Source organism: Camelus ferus, chromosome 2, assembly GCF_009834535.1.
Source record: "Camelus ferus isolate YT-003-E chromosome 2, BCGSAC_Cfer_1.0, whole genome shotgun sequence".
Classification (NCBI taxonomy): Eukaryota; Metazoa; Chordata; class Mammalia; order Artiodactyla; family Camelidae; genus Camelus; species Camelus ferus.
In genome coordinates, this window is record NC_045697.1 from 11246059 (window position 1) to 11266926 (window position 20868).

At 46.7% G+C, this 20868-nt stretch overlaps 1 protein-coding gene and 1 long non-coding RNA gene across 11 annotated transcripts in view; both read right to left on the minus strand.

Moving 5' to 3' along the window:
• The window catches only part of LDB2 (LIM domain binding 2), a 349997-nt gene that overhangs the window by 241215 nt on the left and 87914 nt on the right, over nt 1-20868 (minus strand). The window lies entirely within an intron of this gene.
• LOC116668059 lies at nt 3861-9953 on the minus strand. The gene is made up of 2 exons (XR_004325132.1): nt 9227-9953; nt 3861-8796 (listed from the first exon to the last, which is right to left on the minus strand). It is a non-coding gene; the product is annotated as an uncharacterized LOC116668059 (long non-coding RNA).

The window sequence follows — 20868 nt, forward strand, 5'->3', positions numbered from 1 at the left end:
GCATCCTGCCAGAACACTTGCTTCTTCAGGAATTTATTGTTCCTAAAGGAACCTGCCCCCCTTCCCTATTCTTGCGTTCAGGGAAAATGTTTTTGGGGGATCCTGGTCAGGGCTAAAGTAAGGCAACATCACCATAAAAGGATGTAAAAAGGAAGATTTCCATCACCTTCCAGAGTCCAAGAACAGGATCATAGAGAAGGTAAATGGATTTGAACCCAAGTGGCCTCTCTGACAAACTGGTAATTTAACTAGGACTCTGAATTCATTCATGCACCAAATATTTATTGAGCACTTACTATGTGCTGGACAATATTCTTGGCATGAAGGATAAAGCAGTGAACAAAAAGGACACAGGTTGTCCTTGTAGAGCATATACAATAGTGGATGACAAAAATAAACAGAATAAGTGAGTGAAATATATCATTCATTAGAGAGTGACTGGTGTACAGGAGAAAAACAATAAAGCAGGAAATGGGGACATAAAGTATCGGGGCTGAGGAAGGAGAAGGGAGGTTTTAGACAGGGTGACCATGGGCCACGGCCTTGCTGGAAGGTCTCTTTAGAGCAGGTTTCTCAACCTCAGCGTCACTGACATTGGGGCTGGATCACTCTTTGTTGTGGGAGGAGGCTGTCCTGTGCAGGGTAGGATGTTTGAAAGCATCCCTGGCCTCTACTCAAAACTTGTGAGTAGCACTTCCCCCCATTGTGACAACCAAAAATGTCTCTAGACATTGCTAGATGTCCTGCAGGTTAAACACCACTGGTTTAGAGTAACAAACTGAAGAGAGAGGAGGAGCCACCCAGAGATGCAGAAGGATCTTGGGCAGACACTGGCAGTAGAGGGGTGAATGAGGTTGGCCCCAATCTCCTGACTCTCCCCGTCACAGCCAACTTACATCAAATAAACATTTTCTCAAGTATATTCATTCTTTGGAGGGTTTTGGGGGGATGGAGGAGAGGTAATTAGGTTTTATTTATTTGTTTATGTATGTTAAAAAAAAAAAACACAGAGGTACTGGGGATTGAACCCAGGACCTTGTGCATGCTAAGCACACGCTCTACCGCTGAGCTCTACCCTCCCCACTCAGTACATTTGTCTTTAAGAGACGGTTTGGTTAGCAGAGGTGAGGAAACAGATGGCGCCCCAGCGTGGAGGTCAAGAGATCACTATGCATTTAAGGAGTGGGGAGGGCGTTGGAGCCAAGTATTGGGAGCCAGGAGCGAGGTGCAGATGAGCCGGATTGGGACACGGGATCTCCTCCTCCAATCAATGGGACCTCCTAGAAGGGTTTTAAGCAGGGAAGTGCTGGGATCAATTTAGGTTCCAAGGACCTTCTATGACAAGACCACCTCTACCCCTGAATAGCTGTGTGGCCCTGGCCGAATTCCTTCACTACACCAGGCCTCGGTTTTCTCTTGCTTTGTGGGTTTGTTATGAGGCGTTATCAAATGTGCGAAGCATTCAGAACTGTGTTGGAACCCAGAGCGCACTCAGCTGTGACTCTCAGGCTTGATGAATCGCACTCTGCTTAAACTCATGTCCATCTTCTTTGCTTCCCTGTCCCTTGGAAGCTCACCAATGCCCAGGGGAAGGTATCGCAGGTTTCACCTTTATATCCGCCCTCCTCGTCCTGCCCTGGCCGGGCACCCATCGCGCCCCTAGTCCAGCTCGTGCCCCTGCTCCCGGGGCCCTGCTCTTCTGCGTCTGTTACACCACCTGCTTGTCAGCTTCTCTGCACACCTGACTGTATGTTTTCTATCCATAGTCCTCACTGCAGGCAAATATGTCCACTTGAAAGTGAATGTCGAAGAGGCTCCTTCTTTCTTAAACACTGTGAGCCCCCGTGTTTGTATAGCTCCCAGTCCTGTCCTGAGAATTGGTTCTGAAACAATCAACTGTCACCTTGAAGAGTCATTAACCACCCCCCCCACCTAATGACAATATACTACTTTCTTATAAGCCACATAATGCCTACATGATTCTTCTACCTGTAAAGCCTTTTCTCTCCAACTCATGGTCCAGAGAATTTCTGCCAGTCAACACCTGCAGGAGCTGCCCTTCCCAGCCCTTGCTGCCGCACCTGACCCCTTCCCCCACCTTCTTTAGGAGTAATTCCATCCCGCTTAACTTGGGATGCCAGCCCCTGGGCAGGGCCTGACGCTAAGCAGCGCCCCGTCTCCACCCCAGTCAGGGTCCTGTGGGGGATGGATGCATGCTTGGGGACGTCACATACTGAGTCTGATATGATCCTTATACCAAGAGCTTGAGATTAGCAGCACAAGTGTTTTGTATATGAGCAAGCCAAGGGTCAGAGAGGCTGGACAGTTTGCTCACGGTTTCCCAGGAAGCAAATACTGAAGTCAGAAGCTACCTACGAATCTTCTAACTTCTAGTGGTTAAATTTCTATGTAGAAAATTGCCATTTGCCAAAACCTAAAAAAAAAAAAGAGTTTAGATTCAAAATATGCAACCTAAATATGCACACAATGGCTTTGCCTGTCTGTCCCCTGGAATTGGTATCAACCATAAAGCATACCAGTGTCAAGATAAATAACTCACAATTATTGCATATTTTCTGGGGGCCAGGCCCCCTGCTAAGCGCTTTACAAAACTCTCTCACTAAATTCCTGCCACATTCCTATGAGATAGATAGTTACTGTTTCCAATTTACAAATGAAGAAAGTAAGCCTTTTGACCAAGGTCACTTAACTAGCAAATGACAAAAGCAAAATTCGAATCCAGGCAGTTGTGATGGTTAATTTTCTGTGTCAGTTTGGCTGGGACACCAGGTTCCCAGATGTTTAGGCCAACTTTATTCAGGGTGTTTCTGGAGGAGACTGAGGACAGCAGACTGCCCTCCCCATGGGTGGGTCCCCTCCAATCAGTTGAAGACCTGAGCAGAACAGAAAGGCTAAGAGCAATCCCCACCCGCCTGAGCCAGACCATCAGTCCTCTCCTGCCCTTGGGTTCTGATTTAAATTGCCGGGTCTCTTGACTCGCAGCTGCCCTGTGTCTTCAGCTCACCAACTCACCACTCGGGTCTTGGGGCTTGTCAGCCTCCCTAACCACATGAGCCAATTCTTTGTAATAAATCTCTTTATACACACACACACACATATATACACACACACACACATCCTCGTGGTTCTGTTCCCCTGGAGAACCCTAACACAGTGGTACCCGCCCTAGTGTGCTTCCATTCTGTGTATTAAGTAAAAATAGAATTCCTCTTATTCCAGGTGGAGAAGAAGCATTAATTATCAATAGTATGCAGCAAGTATGCAACAAAACATTTCACTAGATGTAATTTGTTTTGTTCCAACATCTCAGGAGCAGCTTTTTTCCCCCGCTCGCTTGTATTTTAGGGAATCGTTCCCTAGAAGGGATCTGAGAGATGGCTTTGGACTTGCAGGAGCCTGGCTGGCATTATAGCTCTCATACAGTCTGCAAGGGTGACCTTGGACAAGTCATAGTACCTCTCTGAGGAGGTACAGTGTGGATGACTTACACCTGTGTCCCCCTGGGTGCCGCGAGGCTTAAATGAGGTCAGGTATTGATTATTTCTAATTTCATTGTTTCCAAAACCACAAGAAAGTTTGCCAGCAAGGGGGACTGCCGGCTTCAGGAGCAATGCACCATGAAAAATAGATACTAATTCCATTTAATCTGATTCTTGTCCAGTCATCTTAACTGAAGGCTAAAAATGATTCTGCAGTAATAAAGGGAATTATAATACTCTGCTGTAGACGCTTGGAGAGCAATTCCAGCACAGAAGCAAGCGATTAGACATTGAAACAAATTAAAAACTCAAAGAAAAACGGGGGGAGGGAGAGGAAGGAAACCAAAGACCACTCAAATCCCTCAAGAAACACTATTTAATAAAGCAAACTCTATTTTCCATAGAATTCCAATCAAGGAGCATTTTGGCCACATGGAAGCAATTAAAGACATCTATGGTTTAATGAAAATGCAAAAACCAAGGACAAACAAAACAACTTTGTAACAAGAGGCCACTTCTCAAATCCCTGCCACCAAACTGCAGGACACAGAACAGCTGAAAAGCTTGTACCATTGATACACGGCTCACATCAGCCAGAGGCATGATCCCCAAAGTCCAGCCTGCCTTGCCTTTTGCTGGAACACAAAGAAAACAGCGCTTTAAACAAAACAAAGACCAGGCTTCACCGCTCCAGGCCTCCCCGGGTGGCCGATCAGACCAGTGATCTCAGGAGAAGAAAATGCATACGAGGTCTGGCTTGTCCTCTCTTTGGCCCTGGTGAAAACCTAACCCCATTCCTTAGGCAGATTCCATCATCCCTGGAGCTCCCCTTGGCCAGCCACAAACATCCCAAGGGAGTTTGATTTTAAGCAACATTCCTCACCATAGAAACATACGTAAGTCACTCTCCTGTGAATCGGAAATTTTCTGGATTCAGATGATGAAAATGGAGACAAATTTGTCTTACTGACATCATCCCCTACCCCGGGACCCCTGGACCTGGCTCGCCAGCTCTTCCTCTGTGTTCCGCACACTGCAGGCCGACTTCCGCTTCCAGGTCTTGGCACTTGCTGTTCCTCTGCCTGTAGCGCTTGTCCTCCAGATCTTCAAAGGCTTGATTCCTCCTTATGATTTAGATCTCAGCTCAAATGCCAGAGAGAGACCTTCCGTGGCACTGCTGAACTGAGGAAACTCCAGTCACTCTATCCGTTATCACTTTTGATTTTTCTTTTTTCTTTTTTGAGCACTTATCACCGTCCAAAACTACCTGCATTGTTAATACATCTGTGTATTTGCTGGTTTAACCTGCCCCCTCGCCCATCCTCTCCTAATAATAAGCCATGAGAAAGCTTTTATTTGTTTTCCACCCTGTACCCCACTCCGAGCAAAGTTCCTGGCACACGATAGGCACTTAATAACATCAAGAGAATGAACACAAAACATGGTGAGCTGCTTGATGTTTCTGAATTTTTGGAAAGACTGCTTTGGCCAAGAAGTATCTATATTATTTGTTCATTCTTTCAAAACCTGTTGAGTACCAAGGATGTTCCAGGAGCTGGGGAGACAGCTAGGAGTTAAATCTGGGTCTTTGCTTACAAGGAGTTTGAAATGGGGATGGAGAGAAAGAAGAGGAGCTATAGAGGTCCTTATTGTTAAGTCAGTGGGTGTATTAATTTCTTGTCACTGCTGTAATGGCCACATGTGGGTGACTTAAAACCATAGAAATGCATGCTTTCACAGTTCTGGAGTCTAGAAGTCTTAAATCAAGGTGCCAGAAGACTTGGTTCCTTCTGAGGGCTAGCAGGAAGAATCTGTTTCATGCTTCTCTCCTCGATTCTGGGAGTGGCTGGAGGTCCTTGGCATCCCTTGGCTTGTGGCTGCATCCCTCAGCCTCTGCCTCCATCTTCATATGTTCTTCTCTCTACCGTGTCTGTCTCTGTGTCTGTCTCTGTGTCTGTGTCTTTCATAAGGACACTGCACATTGGATTTGAACCCACCCTAATCCAGTATGACTTTATGTTAAGTAGGTGCACCTTCAGAGACCCTATTTCCAAATAAGGCCACATTCTGAGATTCCAGGATCTGGGTGGGGAGGGAGTTTGCGAGGGGGATATACTCTCCAACCCAGTACAGTTGGTCATGCCATTGTCTTTGATTCTGGAAAACAGATTTACTTTCACGAGCACCAGTTGTCTGATGGATTCAGCATGACAGAATTTTATTCTCTACTGAACACATGGGTATGCCAAAGTGACCCACACACCTCTTCTCCCCCTGATGTATTCCGGCTACCAGAGGGGAAGAGGAGCGAAGTAGGTCAGGGCTGCCAGGCGACTCCTCACTGCCCTGCCTTTTTCCTTCCCGCCAAACTCAGCTGGGGGCTCCATCTCCTCTGCTTCTGCCTTACCTCCAACTCCACAGTCTGGTCTGTGTTCAACCAACGGGGGGGCACAAGCCCAGTGATGAGCTCCATCTTGAAGACGCTCTAGGAAGATTCCTTCTGCAGTGCTCAGGGAAGACAAGACAGGGCCACAAATCCACAAATCATAGCTCCTCTGTGTAGCCCGTGAAATCCCAGCCTTGCCTCTCCGCTGTCCGTTCTGGTTCTAAATTTAGCCTGGCTCCTGAGCTGTAGCTTCCTTCTTCCTGTTCCATTTGCCTTCCGAGTCATAATCTTAGCTCTACTCCATGATGGAAATTGAGGTCCTTGACACCCAAAGAGAGGGCCGGAGTATGGAGACAGCTACCTGGTTCCCCTCCCCGGAGAGGATCTCAGCCCCTCCAGTCCACCTAGACCCCAGATATGCCCAGAAACACCCCCAAAGTGGGGATCAGTGGAGAGGTGGCAAACATGGGAGTCAAACAGCCCAGAGCCCACATCTAAGCTCTGATCTTTATTAGGCATCTCTGTGTGGATCAATAGCTCAACCCTCTCAGCCACCATGGCCTCACAGATGTCAATTCCCACCATCTAGGGTGAAACATACATTAATTGTCAAAAATAATAACACATACGGCGCAGTTCAAGACACATGGGATACACTTACTAACTGGTTTTGGAATTGCACTAAGAAAATTGAAATACCTGACACAGAGCTAACAAAGTTACAAGAGAAAGAGAAAATGCACTGAATTGAGGCCTGGAAAGAAATACCTATATTTTCATTGATGTGCAAATACAGTTTTTCCTCCATAGCTTGTACCTCCTGGTTCTTCAGGTAACCTCAATGTCACCTCCTTCGGGAGGCCTTGTCAAACCAGCTTGATCTAAAAGGGAACATTTCTCCTTATTTAGTCTCAGTCCATTTTCTTCATAACCCTTACACAAATAATGATATTTTTGTTTGTTTTATGTTCATGTGTTGATTGTCTGCCTCTCGCTCTCTGGGCTGCGTGAGGGTACTGATTTTATCTAAGTTTATCCTTCTCTAATCCCAGGGCCTGGCATAGGGCAATGTCTTCAGTAAAACTTGTCAAAAGAATGACGAGTGAAAAATAAGCTCTGTACCCCAAATGGAGATGCTGCCATATTTTCATCATTTTTTTAAAATGGAAGGGGATTGCACAATTGGAAGAAGTAAGTGAAAGAAGTTAAAATAATTTCACATTTAATTTCTACTAGCTGGATCATTATAGCAAGTTAGGAATGGTAGGAACTTTGTATATAATCTAGAATAAGCAGCCAATTGATGCCTGAAATTCTTGGACATTGCTGTCTGTTATGTCCAGTCCACTGAACTGAAGGAAAGACAGGGGCTGAAGGGGAAATCAGTTTACCCCATTCACCCGTTTTCCTTGGCTATTCAGCATTCGGGCTGGTTCACCACCTGAAGGCCCTCAATATTAGTCTCTCTTTTTTTAAATGGCCTTCAAACATTTGAGGACACAGCCATGGCCCCCACGGCCCTCCCCTTCTTCAGGCGAATCATCCCTGGATCTTTTAACTCTTTCTCAAAGGACAAGTTTTCATGTCCTCTCATCATCCAAGGTGGCGAGGGGAAAGTCAAAGAGATATTTAACTTGCCCCCCAGTCACCTTTCTATGCGGGTAACAGTGCGAGTGAAAAAGACAGGCAGATAAACCCGGGCCATCCTTGCTTAGAAAGTGCATTTAGATTTCCATAAAGCCATAAAAGGTTTGAGATGACACATTTGCTTCAAAAAAGACAGATTCTTAAATGAGAGCGATTTCAAGAAGACCAGGCATCCCGTGGTGCACTTTGGGAGGGAAAGCAAATTGCATAACCGTGGCTCATCTGAGCAGCGGTGAGAAGTCCTGCCAGCAGGGGCGCAAGTTCAAATCCCTGGGCCACCTAAGCCAAGTTCTGTAAAGAGACTCCTCTCCAGCTCACAACCCCCTACAGCTAGATGGCCAGGGCTAACTCATTTGTCCTGTTGCATTTCCCTGAAAGGGGGAGCACAAAGAAAGATATAAAATGAGCTTTGCGAAAACCACGCATTAGTCCTAAAACTTCCCTCCTCTGAGTTATAGGGAGACAATGAGACTGGGATGAAAACGTATTAGCCTGGGAATCAGGTTCTTTATGTCTAATTTTAGAACTGGAAGGACCCTCAGACACAAGCTAATTCAAGTCTCTAATTTTCTATCCAAGGTCATTGAAATTTAGGCCACCTTCATTATGTATTTATTGATGTGATCTCGAATGAGTTGCCAAGACTCGCTGGCCTCAGTTTCCCAATCTGTGAAATGGAGATGAGGAGAATATTATCCATCCGTAAATAGCTGTCATGATTAGATTACACAGGAAAAATGTACGTAGCGTGCCCCGTGGGGAGAAAGCACTCCGTAATAGCTGGCTATGATTATTTTTCATTCAAATAGCAATTGGCCTCTGCTACATGTCAGACACTGCTCCAAGCAATGAGGGTGTGGCAAGAGATGAGACAAACACTGATCTTACCCTCCTGAAGCCTTCTGGGAAGACAGACATTAAAACACAAATTCACAGACACTCTTGATTACAGCTGGCTAAGCGCTGGTACTTAAGATCCCACATTTCGTTGCTTGTAGATCTGATACGAAAATTCAAGTCAACCAGCTCAGAGATTCTTCATTTTCACAAGTGCTACATCCCCATCCCGCCTTCCTCGCCTGTACCACAAGGGCGCTTGGTGAGACAGAATGGCAGTTGCCGTAAGAGAAATCCCCTCGCCGCCTCGGTGTTGATGAGCGTGCAATGGGACACTTCCTCAGGTCCGGGGGCCTCTGCTTAAATGAGACGTAGACCGTTTGGAACTACGTCTGTGGGTCAGGATGGCACAGCAGATAAGAAACCCTTCGGAGGTGAGAGAGAAAAAGAGCACTGACTTCAGAGCCAAACAGACCTTGTTTTAATCCAAACTTGATGAGACCACTTACAAGCTACAGGACCTTGACCAGTTACTGAAATTCTAAGCCTCAGTTTCCACATCTGTAGATTGGGTCTGGTAATTCCAACCTTGCAAATTTGGCATAAGATTTAAATAATTAAGTGCACATAAAGCCCTTAGCATAATAATGCATGCAGTAAACAGTCAATAAATGCCAGAGATTATTAAGAGGAAGAGAGGGAAGTTAAAATATAGGGGCTCAAAACACAGGTCATGTCTTGTCTCTGATGAAACACCCCCTACAGTTTCCCAATCAACGCAGAAGAAAGGGCAGTATTTAGAACAGCTCCCAGGCCAGCAGCAATCAGCTGGCTGCCTTCACGTCTATGTCCTCACCTCCTTCTGCTCCCTCCTGCTCTCTGCTCCAGCCAGACCTCATTATGTCTTGAACACATGAATTACAGGCCATCTCAGTACCTCTGAACTGGCAGCCTTCCTGTAAAAGGCAGCATCGCATGACGATTAGGAACATGGGCTCTGGGGTCCAACCTCCGGGTCTGAATCCCGGCTCTGCTGCTTACTTAGTGTGTGAAATTGGCAAGCGACTTAACGTCTGTGTTTTAACTTCCTCCTCTGTAGACTGGAGGTAATGACATCACCAAACTCACAGAACTTAAGCCCCCCACGTAGACAAGAAAGAAAGAAAACAAATGCAATGTCTTGAATAGTTATGAGCTGCCAGTCTGCCGAGCTGATAACAGGTCCCGGCACTCTGCGCAGCTCACATCCAGTCCTCGCCAAGTTTCAAGATGAAGGATCAGTTGTCCCGTTTTCCAGATAAGGGAACTGAGGTGGAGAACATTAAAGCGCATCTGGGACTCAGATCAGACCTGGCTGGATGCAGAAGTCTTCCCGCTCCCCACGTCCCCCTGAATCTATTCGCAAGGTTAACAGCACGGATTCAGATTCCAAAGCCCCTAAACCATGAGGTCTCCAGGGACACACGTTTGTATAGTGGCTCTCTGGGCCTGAGTTTCATAAAGGGACCCTGTGTCTTCTCCTTGTCCATCAGGCACATGTCCTTTCCTGCACACAGAGGCCAAGTGGGCAGGCCTGGCCAGAGAGGAAGGAGCCCAGCCCTGGGGGACCCGCAGTGCTGTCCCATAAACACGTGGCGTGGAGACCTGAAGGCCCTTCCTGCAAGGCTTAAACCCACCCCCTACCCCCAACCCGTATCGAGAACCCAGCCTCACGGTGAATGAGTGAACGTCTGTAAAGGACAGGGCACATCACTGACTGTGTTGGATCTCATTTCTCTTTCCTCCCCTGGCCCAGTGTCTGCCCCTTCCGTCCCCTCTGATCCAGGCAGGACGTGAGGGAGAGCCTTGCACCTGGGCTATTGTGTGTAAATCACAGACCCAGAAGGGCTCATGGGGAGGGCCAGGTTCCTGGAAATACAGGGCCCCGGGGCCTGGCTTACAGGTAACTGCTGCACGGGAAGCGTTCTCACCCCAGTGATGACCAGCTAGGAGGACAGGGGAAGTTACTGATCTGCTCAGAGTCAGAGCAGGACATGAAGCCTCTAAACACACCCACGTCCCAATTCCACTTGAGACACGGCCACAGGCAAAGAGCGTCCTAGGTGTCTCTACCTGGATGAAAGAAATCAATACGTTAAATCCAGTACAAGACCAAAGAGGTCGGGGTGGGAACAAATACTCCATCAGAACCCAATCCCGGAATGTCCATGGTCCTCACTCTCATCGGTAAGAAACTGAATTATTTTTTAAAAATGTGTCTTCATTGTGATTAAAAATGTTACATTAGGCAAGTGGTCAGCAGGCAAGGAGATATTCTTAAGCCCCTGTTCCTGGGCCAGTGCTCATGGCAGTGATGATTTCAGATCTGCCTTTTACTGGCCACTGGACATTCATTTTCATCTATGCCGCTGATACTCTACCACCTCCACCCCAGGAATAATAACACTGAGGGGGAGGAGGACAGGGATTGTAGTTACTGTTGCTGTTTGCCGTGCTGAGCACCAGTCCTAAATATTTTATGTGCTTTGGGTCATTTAACCCCATCTGCAACATTGTGTGGTTCATAGTCTATTGTCCCATTTTACAGATGAAGACACTGAGGATTGAAGAGACAAGCAACTAGCTCACCCACAGAGATGTGCTCTGACGACCATTGCCATGTCTCTCTAATTTGCTCCACTCCCTGGATCTCAGGGTTTGGACCTGCCGAATCTGGGGTTATGCACTAGCTGAAGTGATCTCCAAAGGAGCACATGATGACGGCATTCCAGACCTCCAGGCCGGTGCCTGGTCTCCAGGGAAAGATAAGATGCACATCTCTTTCTAGGGTGTCAGATGCTGGTCCCAAGCCTTCAGGTCTCCAGCCACAACCTCAGATCCTTTCCTTCTTCCTTTCTGTCATGAGGAGAGGCTCAGGACCCGGCAACCACCACAGAGGCAGAGGTGGCCACAGGCTGTGTGCAACAGGAACGCTATGTACCTCCTGAAGCCCACACCTGGTCCTTCTCTCCACTGGTCAAAGCCTTGAACAAAATGCCCTACTCAGAAAATAAAGTTTCAGTTCCTCAGTACACCGTTTGAGGATCTCCGAGGTCTCGTCCCAACCTGCCATGGTAACTCATCTACCTCTTCCTTCTGATTTCTCCCATCCACTCCATCCTCAGCCTGTCATATACCCCGTGTGCTTCTGCACTTGTTTTTAGTCTCCCTAAAGTAGTGACGGAAACATCCATTTTTTTTTCTTCACTACAAGACTTTGTTTACTTCATTACTGGAGGAGTGTGGAAGCCTTGGTACCCTGGGTGTAGATGGCCACACCCCTTGGCTCTGCCTCCCTTCAGTGCCTTCCAATCCCCCACCCTGTCTAATTTCCTCCAATAAATGGGTTTGAATGTTTGTGCCCTCAAATTCATATGTTAAAACTTATGCCCAGTGTGATGGAATTAGATGATGGGGCCTTTGGGAGGTGCCTAGGGCATGAGGGTGGAGCCCTCATATACCAGATTAATGCCCTTTTACAAGAGGACCCACAGAGCTCCCTAGCCGCTTCCTTCCTTCTGCTACATGGGGTTAGAATGAGAAGATAGCTCTCTGAAACTGGACAAGAACCCTCACCAGGACCTGACCACACTGGCACCCTGATCGTGGACGTCCAGCCTCCAGAACAGTGAAAAGTACATTTCCATTGTTTTTAAGCAACTCAGCTTATGGTATTTTGTTCCAGCTGCCCAAGTGGACTAAGGCAATGGGTGTTGTTTATAATTGAGGAAAAGAGTTATTTTCCAATTGCTACTATCACAGGAAGAGCATACATCAATACTGAATGAAGTAAGCACTATGCAAAGCTATACATATACATGTAGATGTATATTTCATAACCTCAATTTTGCACAAATGTATTTATTTTTTAAAAGCCTGGAAGAAATTCTCTGGGTGGTTCAATTAAAGGGGACATGAAGAAAATGTTGGCATGAAAACATGGCCCCATCCAAGAGTCCCGATGACCCCAGGCCAGGCCACAGTTACCCGGGTCCTCAGAAACAGCCGGGACCAAAGAAAGTTCAAACCAGTTCCAACCATCACCTAGTCTTTTCCTGGGTCTTAGTTCCAGTACAGAAGAGGACAGGGCCAGCTCACAGGAGAATCCCTTGTGCTTGGCTAAGACACAGAAGGGCTCTGTGCAGAGGACGGATGTGTCACGCACAGTGGCAGGTACCCATTTCTAGCTCAACAAACAGCCCAAAATGCAACATGCAAGCATCGCTTATTGTAGCTTCTATGGCAGGACAGCTGCTGCACCAGGCAAAAAGCAAAAGCAGAGAAAACAATGTTCTGGAATGTTCCTGGGATGAGAATAATTTCTAGCCAAGTAAGCAAAGTGGCTCCTGAGAAATGCATGATGGATAAACAAGGCAGCATGGAGAGTGCCTTGCTCGCTGGCTTTCTGCAGGCTGACACTCCCTCCACCTTGCTCTCCGCACTCACCCCAGACAAGAGAGAATGACCTGGCTCCTCTGTCATTTCTCCACATTTCAGGGTCTGTTCCTGGAATCACATGCAGTGTTTTTGCTTATCCTGAAAGGTTAAAAACCCTTATGACCCCCAAACCAGCTTCATTTTTCTCCTCAACTTTTGAAAGCAAAACTCAGGGGACTTCCCCCAAAATGAATTATGCAGAAGATATGATAAGATGCGAGTCCACCTGCTGCTAAGGGACTCGCCTTCGAAAAATGTAATCAGATATTCATTTCCTGATATTAACAACTGCTAAAACGGAGCTCTGATTTCTGGAACAAATACCTTGAGAAGAAAGTTTAAACATATACATTTTAATTGAATTTCTTCCTGGCCAGAACATAATTGATGGAATCCTGCATCCATCATGAGCCACAGGCTCCTTAACTCATAAGCCAGCCAATCTGCTAGTAGGACTTTTCTAGGTTCTTAGTACCCTTATCAACCACTCAGGTTTCCAGGGAGACTCATTAGCGGAGCTGGCGAACGCTGCGGCCGGCATCATTAGCCACCACAAAAGTTTTGAGCATCTGCTCTCCTGTATGTTTATTTGTTTATTGCCTGTCTTACCCCAATGAGAATGTGAGCTCAGTAAAGCAGAGAGTTTTGTCCACTGTGCGCGCCCTGCTGCAGCCCTGAGCTGCTGGCACTTGTGGGTGCCCAGTGCACATCAGCTGACTACTGGGGACCAGAATACGCCACCTCAAAATTCACCACTTTGGCATAAGGATTATTTAGCACTGAAGGCAACTGAGAGAAAGCAGATACAAGGAAGACCTCTGCCTTCCCCTGTATTTGCTTAAAAGCTGGACATGAATTTGTCAAGATACCCACCCCCCCATCTCTACCAGGGACAGACGTTAACCACCAGAGACAACTCTAGACCCTTTTTAACACCAGAGGAACCTACATAACAAACTTTATCAACTAGCCCTTGTCTTCTGTGACTTCCCCACATCGTTGCCTTCTCACAGTAACTCAAAGTCCTTTTCCTTTGTCTTGTCACTTCTCTACAGATGTATCGGTCTTACGTTGAGAAGCTATGTAAGCCCAAGTTCTAACCGCCTCGGTGAGTCACTCATCACGGAATGCTCCCACTCGTATGTGTGTGCTAATAAACTCCTGTTTGTGTTTCTCATGTAAATCTCTTGTGAATCAGTCTAATTTGCAGGGCCCCAGCCAGACAACCTAAGAGAGTGGGAGAGGAAAATGACTGATGCCTCGCCTACACTGTGACTCTCTCATGTGCAGAGAAGCTGAGCCTGGAGATGCAAACAGGTCTTACCGCCACGAGTGCATTTTTAGTCTCCCTGCTGGCTGGCGACACACGCACAAGAGCATCCTGGCAAACAGAGAAATCAAGGAGCATGTTCTAAGGTCCATGGCGGGGACATGGCGGGGACGTTAAGGGCTAAGACAAGGCAAAGAGCCGCACGATCAGGATCTACGTTCTCCAGCTGCCCCCTCCCCTCCCTCTCCGTATTGATACAAGACTTAGAACAACTGGGAGCTCCCCAAATGGCCGAGCCTTCCCGTCCTTGGAAAAGACTCCTGCCTCTCCACCCCACACCAACCTGCACCCCGAGTCCTGCAGGATCTCCTCCCGCATCCCTGGCACCAGCAGAGTGATGACCCAGCCCACCCTCCTTCTCTCATCTGTCTTGCCCCAGAAGCACAGTTGTCTCACAGGCCCTGAAGGGGAGGGGCCCATTGTTGATATTTAAATAAAGCAAATCAGAAAACAAAAGGGAACATCTTCTCTGCAAGAAAGCTCCAATTTTTTTTTTAAGGCTGCTATGGAGGACAGAAGAAGTACCAGGTACTGAAGAGGCATTTATTCATTTGTTTCCTTTTAGTCCATAAATATGTACCAAAGAGCTACGCCACATCAGGGATTGTGCTCAGGGCTGGGGACGTAGAGGGAATCTAAAAACGCAGCCCAAGCAGACAGCCAAACAGAAAGATCGCCCAATAATCAACAGGTAATAAAGACAGGGTGGGACACAATTTCTTACAAGGAAAGTATAGGATACCGCAGAAGCAACAGAAGGGCAAACCTTCATCAAAACCCTATTTCTACCACTTAGCAGGCACGTGGCACTGGCAGGTCACCTCTTGTGGGTTGAGCCTGGATTTTGTTACTCAAAGAGGGACTCCTTTTACCGCCTTGCAGGACTGCCGTAGCGTCAGCACATCTCCGTGGGCACTGCCGGCACTCCCTGCTCTGTGAGTATTGTCTGGAAAAGGACTGAATTCAGATTGCTTCCCACCACTTAGGTTTGAATGTCACTAAGTTCGGCTATGTTCCATCACCCCCTTTCCTGGCTGCAGGGGGCTTCCCTCCTCTGCTGCTGATGGCGTTCGCCGTACAGTATTGAAGTTTAGGCACTGGGATAGGAGTCAGGCATCAAGACCCAGGCAGATGTGTGATATCTGGCTTCAAGAGGGTCCCAAGAGCTTTTTCCATAGCCTTTCCTCTATGGCAAGAGCGCCCAAGGAGCTGGGTATCTATTAACACGAGACTATGATCTCCGTGGGGAGGAGATGCCAAAGGATGGCTGACGAGGGACTTCGGGGGTGGTTATGGGAAGGGGGTGCTCTGTGTAATCTACACCAGATTCACCCACCTCCAGCAACCTGAGTGAATGTAAAACTAAAGTCAGAGGAAAGTGCTTGCCGTGCCAGCTCTTCACAGGCTGAGCCTTCCTGTCCTGGGACGGGCTGTATCCGAGTGTCTCATCAGAAACAGGAGAACCCAGGGGGCACCTTAGATCCTAAACTAGTCCTCCCCAAATTGCAGAACCCCCAAGTCATCTCACACCCACACTTCTGCTCTCTGCGGTAATTCAAACACCCTGCACAGTGCCTGGCACGCCAGCAGAGCTGGGCAAGCATTGGTAGATGGATGAACGAGTGAATAAATGAATGAAAGAATGAACAAAGAAACTAAGGAGCAAATGGACAAAGGAAAGAAGCAGGATCTGGCGTCAAATGGCATTAGCAGGGAAGCTTTATGCACTAGCACATGTGTTGGGCGGACTTTCTCTTGACGCCGCTGACAGTAAAGGGGCGCCCCTGTGCAATTAACTCTTCCCCTCCCAGGCTGGGGAGGCAGGGGGCAGCCCGCACAGGCACAGCCATTACACCAACAGCAGGGGGTCCAGAAAGCCACTGGACCAGATTTCATTTTGGAATGCGGTCTATGACTTTTTTTTTTTTTTTTTTTTTTTTTTTTGCTGCTGCTCCAGCGGCAGCAGCCACAGCAGTAGCAGAGATTTACTCTCCTAATTATGTTTGGCTTTGGTTAAATTAGTTTGCATTCCCTGAGCACACACTGGTTGGGGGTGGGGCAGCAGGCAGGGGAAGGAGGTGGCCGGAGAAGATGCCAAGAGGTGGAGAGGATCTTCTCAGCGGAGGATGCACAAAGCAGAACAGTCAGTCAGGCATCAGGCAGACAGAGTCACTGCACAGCAGCTCAGGGCTCCCAAAGGGATGGAGGAAGTGAAGTGGTGCTCTGCCTGCAGCTTCTGCACATTCCTTCCTTCATTCATTCACACTACAGATATTTATTGAGTGCCCACAATGAATCAGACATTGACCTAGGAGGTGGAGGACACTGCAGTGAACCCGGAAGATAAAGCCTCCCTGACCTCATAAACTTACATTCCAGAAGGGGAGTGAGACAAGAAGCAAGCAAAGAGTTAAGCAAAACGTTCTGATGCTGTGAAATCAATGTGACAGGGTAAAGTGATAAGGAAGTTTATTATTTCGTTCTTATCTGTAGTAGTGGCCTCAAACAGCAATAACAAAGTTAACACAACCACCATTAATTCATGTACTTAGGACATGGATTCTAGAGACTCACCAAACATTTCATTTAATTTCCACAAAACTCAATGAGATGGATATAGTTATCCATTCTACAGATGAGGAAACCAAGGCTCAGAGAGTTTTAGTTATCTGCTCAAGGACACACAGCAGGTGACCTCAAATGCAACGCTGTCGCCTTATGTCCTTTTCAAAGGTCTACGGTCAATAACAGAAATGAGTAAAGCAGACACACAATCCTTGCCACACGTCTTTCGTGTCAGCACTTACTGGTCACATTCTCCAAACTGAGACTCGGAGAGTGGGATTAGCTTAACCCTTGTGCTGGCTAGGAAGCAAGCAGGTGCTAGGAAGGGGTGAAGGCAGGATTCAGACTCAGGTCTGGGTGACCCTGCAATTTTAGGGCTGCCCCAGCACATAATACAAAGCAATCTGATGGAACAGAAATTGTTTTCCTTGATAACCAGGAGGGAAGTTTCAGATGTGAGAACGGCCTGGAGTCACCGTCCACAGGCTCCCTGGGAGAGGAATGCGGGAAATGTTGGGCCTCTGAGCTGTCTAGTTGTCCCAGCTCACCCGGAGCGAAGCTCAGCACTCTGGCACAGTTACTTCGGTGAATGAACCAGAAGCAGAAACATGCCTAGAACCCAAAGCAACGTGGCAGCTATGAAAGGACCTCTCGTTAAATTGTGGCGTCTTCAGCGGAGACATAAACAGGCAACCCAGGACCCAGCACCACGTGTAGGTGAGCGCTGGGTACACCTTCACATCAGCCTTTTCGTAGCCTCCTTTCCACTCAGTGGGCTTCTAGCCTTTACAGAAGCCCAGCTGCCTGGCTCCTGAAATCTATTTGCATAACCACCTGTCACTGTCAGCGGCTGGGTTAGCCTCCTCTGACGGATACTCAAGCCGGTATCTCACACCACGGCAACAGTTAAGGGCATTTTAGAATTTCCGTGATAAATCCTGTTCTTTGTGCTTTCACATCTTGCCTGTTTTTCACTTTTGTAGTGAACTCAAACCTGGAAGGATTGTCAAATCAAGATTTTTTTTTTTTTAACAAAATGCCATTACAAATAGAAGCATCTGCTTTTGATTTATAAACACTGTAATCTTCCCCAGGCCTTAGATTTTTTTTTTTTTTTTGACAGCATCCAGATCAGAACCAATTTAATTTTGAAAGATAGCTAATCAAGTAATTTGCTGTAGCACCTCTCTCGTTCTTGCTGTTGCGAAGGGGGCTGGGAGCTGCGTACAAATGTGCCGAGACTTTATTGAAGATCACAAGCGGACCCTTCAGGTATCGGGACATGCTTACCTGTAATAACTTCTATGCATCCATTTCACCTACCAACCTGAGCATTTCAGGGAGACACGTGGAATGGCACACACTGGCCTGGTTAAAACTTGAAGCGCCAAACATTTTTCACGTGCAATAATTCTCTCTGAAACTTACTAATTTTTTAAGAAACCGTTGTAGAGGAATTCCCAATTTTGGAGAAGAGGATTTGAATAATCTCTGTCTTGATTTTGCAATTACTTACACTCCCATATGCACACTTAATGAGAAACACATACACTCTCAGTGAGAAACAAGATGGGCGTGAATTTGAGAATGTCATATACTTTGAGGTCACTATAGTCACCTTGTGTTTTTCATCCACTAAACTTTTTTTGAGCGTTTACACTATGACGGGGACATGTGCTACCCTTGGAACTCATGTCCCAGTAAGGACAACAGGGCAATTCACTGGCTTTTACTTAGCAAGTACTTATATGCCTACCATGTGCCGGGCTGTGGTCTAAGTGCTTTATAAATGTTTAATCCTCATAATAGCCCTATGAGATAGGTACTGATATGCCCCCTTATTTTTTTTTCTTTAGATCAGACCTGACTTGAGTCCCTGCCATGAGATTCTATTTCTCTCTATCCTGTAGGAAAGAAATATTCACTGCCTCCCACAGGATGAATTTTTCAGACATATTTCACATTCTGAAGCAGATGAAAAGCGTCATGGAGTTGAAAACTGCTCCTGATCCAGCAAGTCCCCTTCCTGGGAACCAATTATCTAATTACTCTTTCTGAGCAACTTCTCATTTCCTTTCAAAAGATGCATCATGATTACGGTGAAAGCACCGAGCCCCCAGACATCGCCCTGCCAGTCTGGGCAGAGAAATAGGGAAACCTGGCATCTCTCCTTGTTCTCCTGTCCCTCTTCCCTTCCCTTTACTCTTGTCGTCTCTGCAATGAAACAGCTCTCAGGACTTGTGGGCAAGATTTATGAAAATTCTTGCTAGAAGCTTTAATAGGAGGAAAGAGAGAAAGTTATGGCATATTCTATGACTGCATTTTGAAAGTATTTTCCACATACCATGGTAGAAATAAACAGGGCTTTGGGGGCTTAAATCTCAGCTCTGCCTCATACTTGCTGTGTGACTTGGAGCAAGTTACTTAACTCCTCTGAGCTGTCGCCTTACCTATAGAAAATCGACTTTATAGATTTTTATGAAAATGAGGTAAAGTTAAATTATATGATACAATATAAGTATGATGGTCCACTACAGTCACTTCATAAATATCGGGTCGTCCCCACTTCCTCCTCCTTCCATGTATATCAACCTATTTTGTCTTTCTGGGGCAACCTGTTGCAGTAAATGCCACATAATAAATAACAGGAGAATGTTTAAAAAGAAGAAAGACCCTCCCTACCCCCAAGTCCTAGGAGGGATATACAGTTATTATTTTACAGATTTGCCAGGCTGGGCTGATTTTCCTAACCAGGACACCCATTCTGTCCCATTTTGCTGCCTCTGAAGGGTGCTAACATTTTTTTTTTTTTCATATCTGCAAGGGAGGAAAATATTTCCCACAAGTGCAGGAGGGAAGCACCAGTCCGAGAGGTCTTGGATGACAAACCTTGCTCACCCCAAAGGGAAGGAGATGGGCCCCAAAGGAACAGCGTCCCCTTGGTTGAAGTCCATTGTAACAGGAGTTCAGGTTATCTAAGTAGAGGGTGGAGGTGGCTTTTTTCTTTGCACAGGTCAAGCATTTGATTTTCCAAACCAGGAAACTTCATTTTTAATGTGCTCGATAGAATGTGTAAGTTTCCTTCAGCTGAAAAACGGAAGCAGCTGGAAATTGACATACATGTTGCCTTTAACTCAAGCTTTTGTGCCCCTTTTCCTGGTCCTCACAGTTCAGGAGATGACATGCAGCTCCTGCCCCCAGGAGCAAAAACAGCTATCAGAGTGCCCTCTACCCAGGGCAGCAGAGAGCCTGGTGACTTCAGAGCTTCAACTCTGAGTCTTTGGGCTTCTGTGGGTTTACATCAAATCCTCAATGTTCTTTCAGGTCGTGTTTTGCTCTTAATTATACTTAAAGTTTCGGTTGGTGGAATTCTATTTCAAGCCCAAGCCATCAAGCCATCAGCTTGTCATTGCAAGCTTCTTATTTCTAATCACTTGGGTCTTTACCCAAGATGTGTTTTTACGCAAGTTAAAGGGATTTTTGTCTTGTAAGCAGTCATTCATATACACAAAAAGCAGAGTTTTGTTCACGGAAATAAAAACACCTAAATAAATCTAAATCCTTCATGTAAATAATTCACCGATTATTACAAAGGGATTTGTGATGGTTCCTAGTTGTAGCCTCTCTTTGCTGTCCCAGTCACTCTGCTGAGGCAGACAGGATGCACCATGTGTTCGGAGCCAGGCTGTGTGGAGTACAGATCTGAACCAGTGTGGTGAGCATCGTCCTGTGGACTGGGGATTCCGAGGAGCCGAAACTCAGTGGAGCAGGCAGACCATGTTCCCATTTTACAGACGTGGAAGCTCACTGAGGCCTTTGAAAGCTACATAGGATCATTAGAGCAATGAAAGCACTTGTCTGGGACCTAAGTCTCCTTTCCTTACTCTCACTAAATAAAATTAACAAAGTCTTAGATGGAACAGCCAAAGACCATGAACACAGCTGCCTCTATTAAATCTGACCATACCCAGAATCTGTTGGCAAATGTCCAGGGGAAGGGCCATAGCAAAAGGGACAAGCCCTTCTCTCTCTTGCCAGAAAAAGGGCCCTTTTGGAACCCACTGAAAACCTTAAAGCCCTTGGCAAGCCACACAGGTATGTGGTGTCCAGTGGGTTAGGCGGGGGGA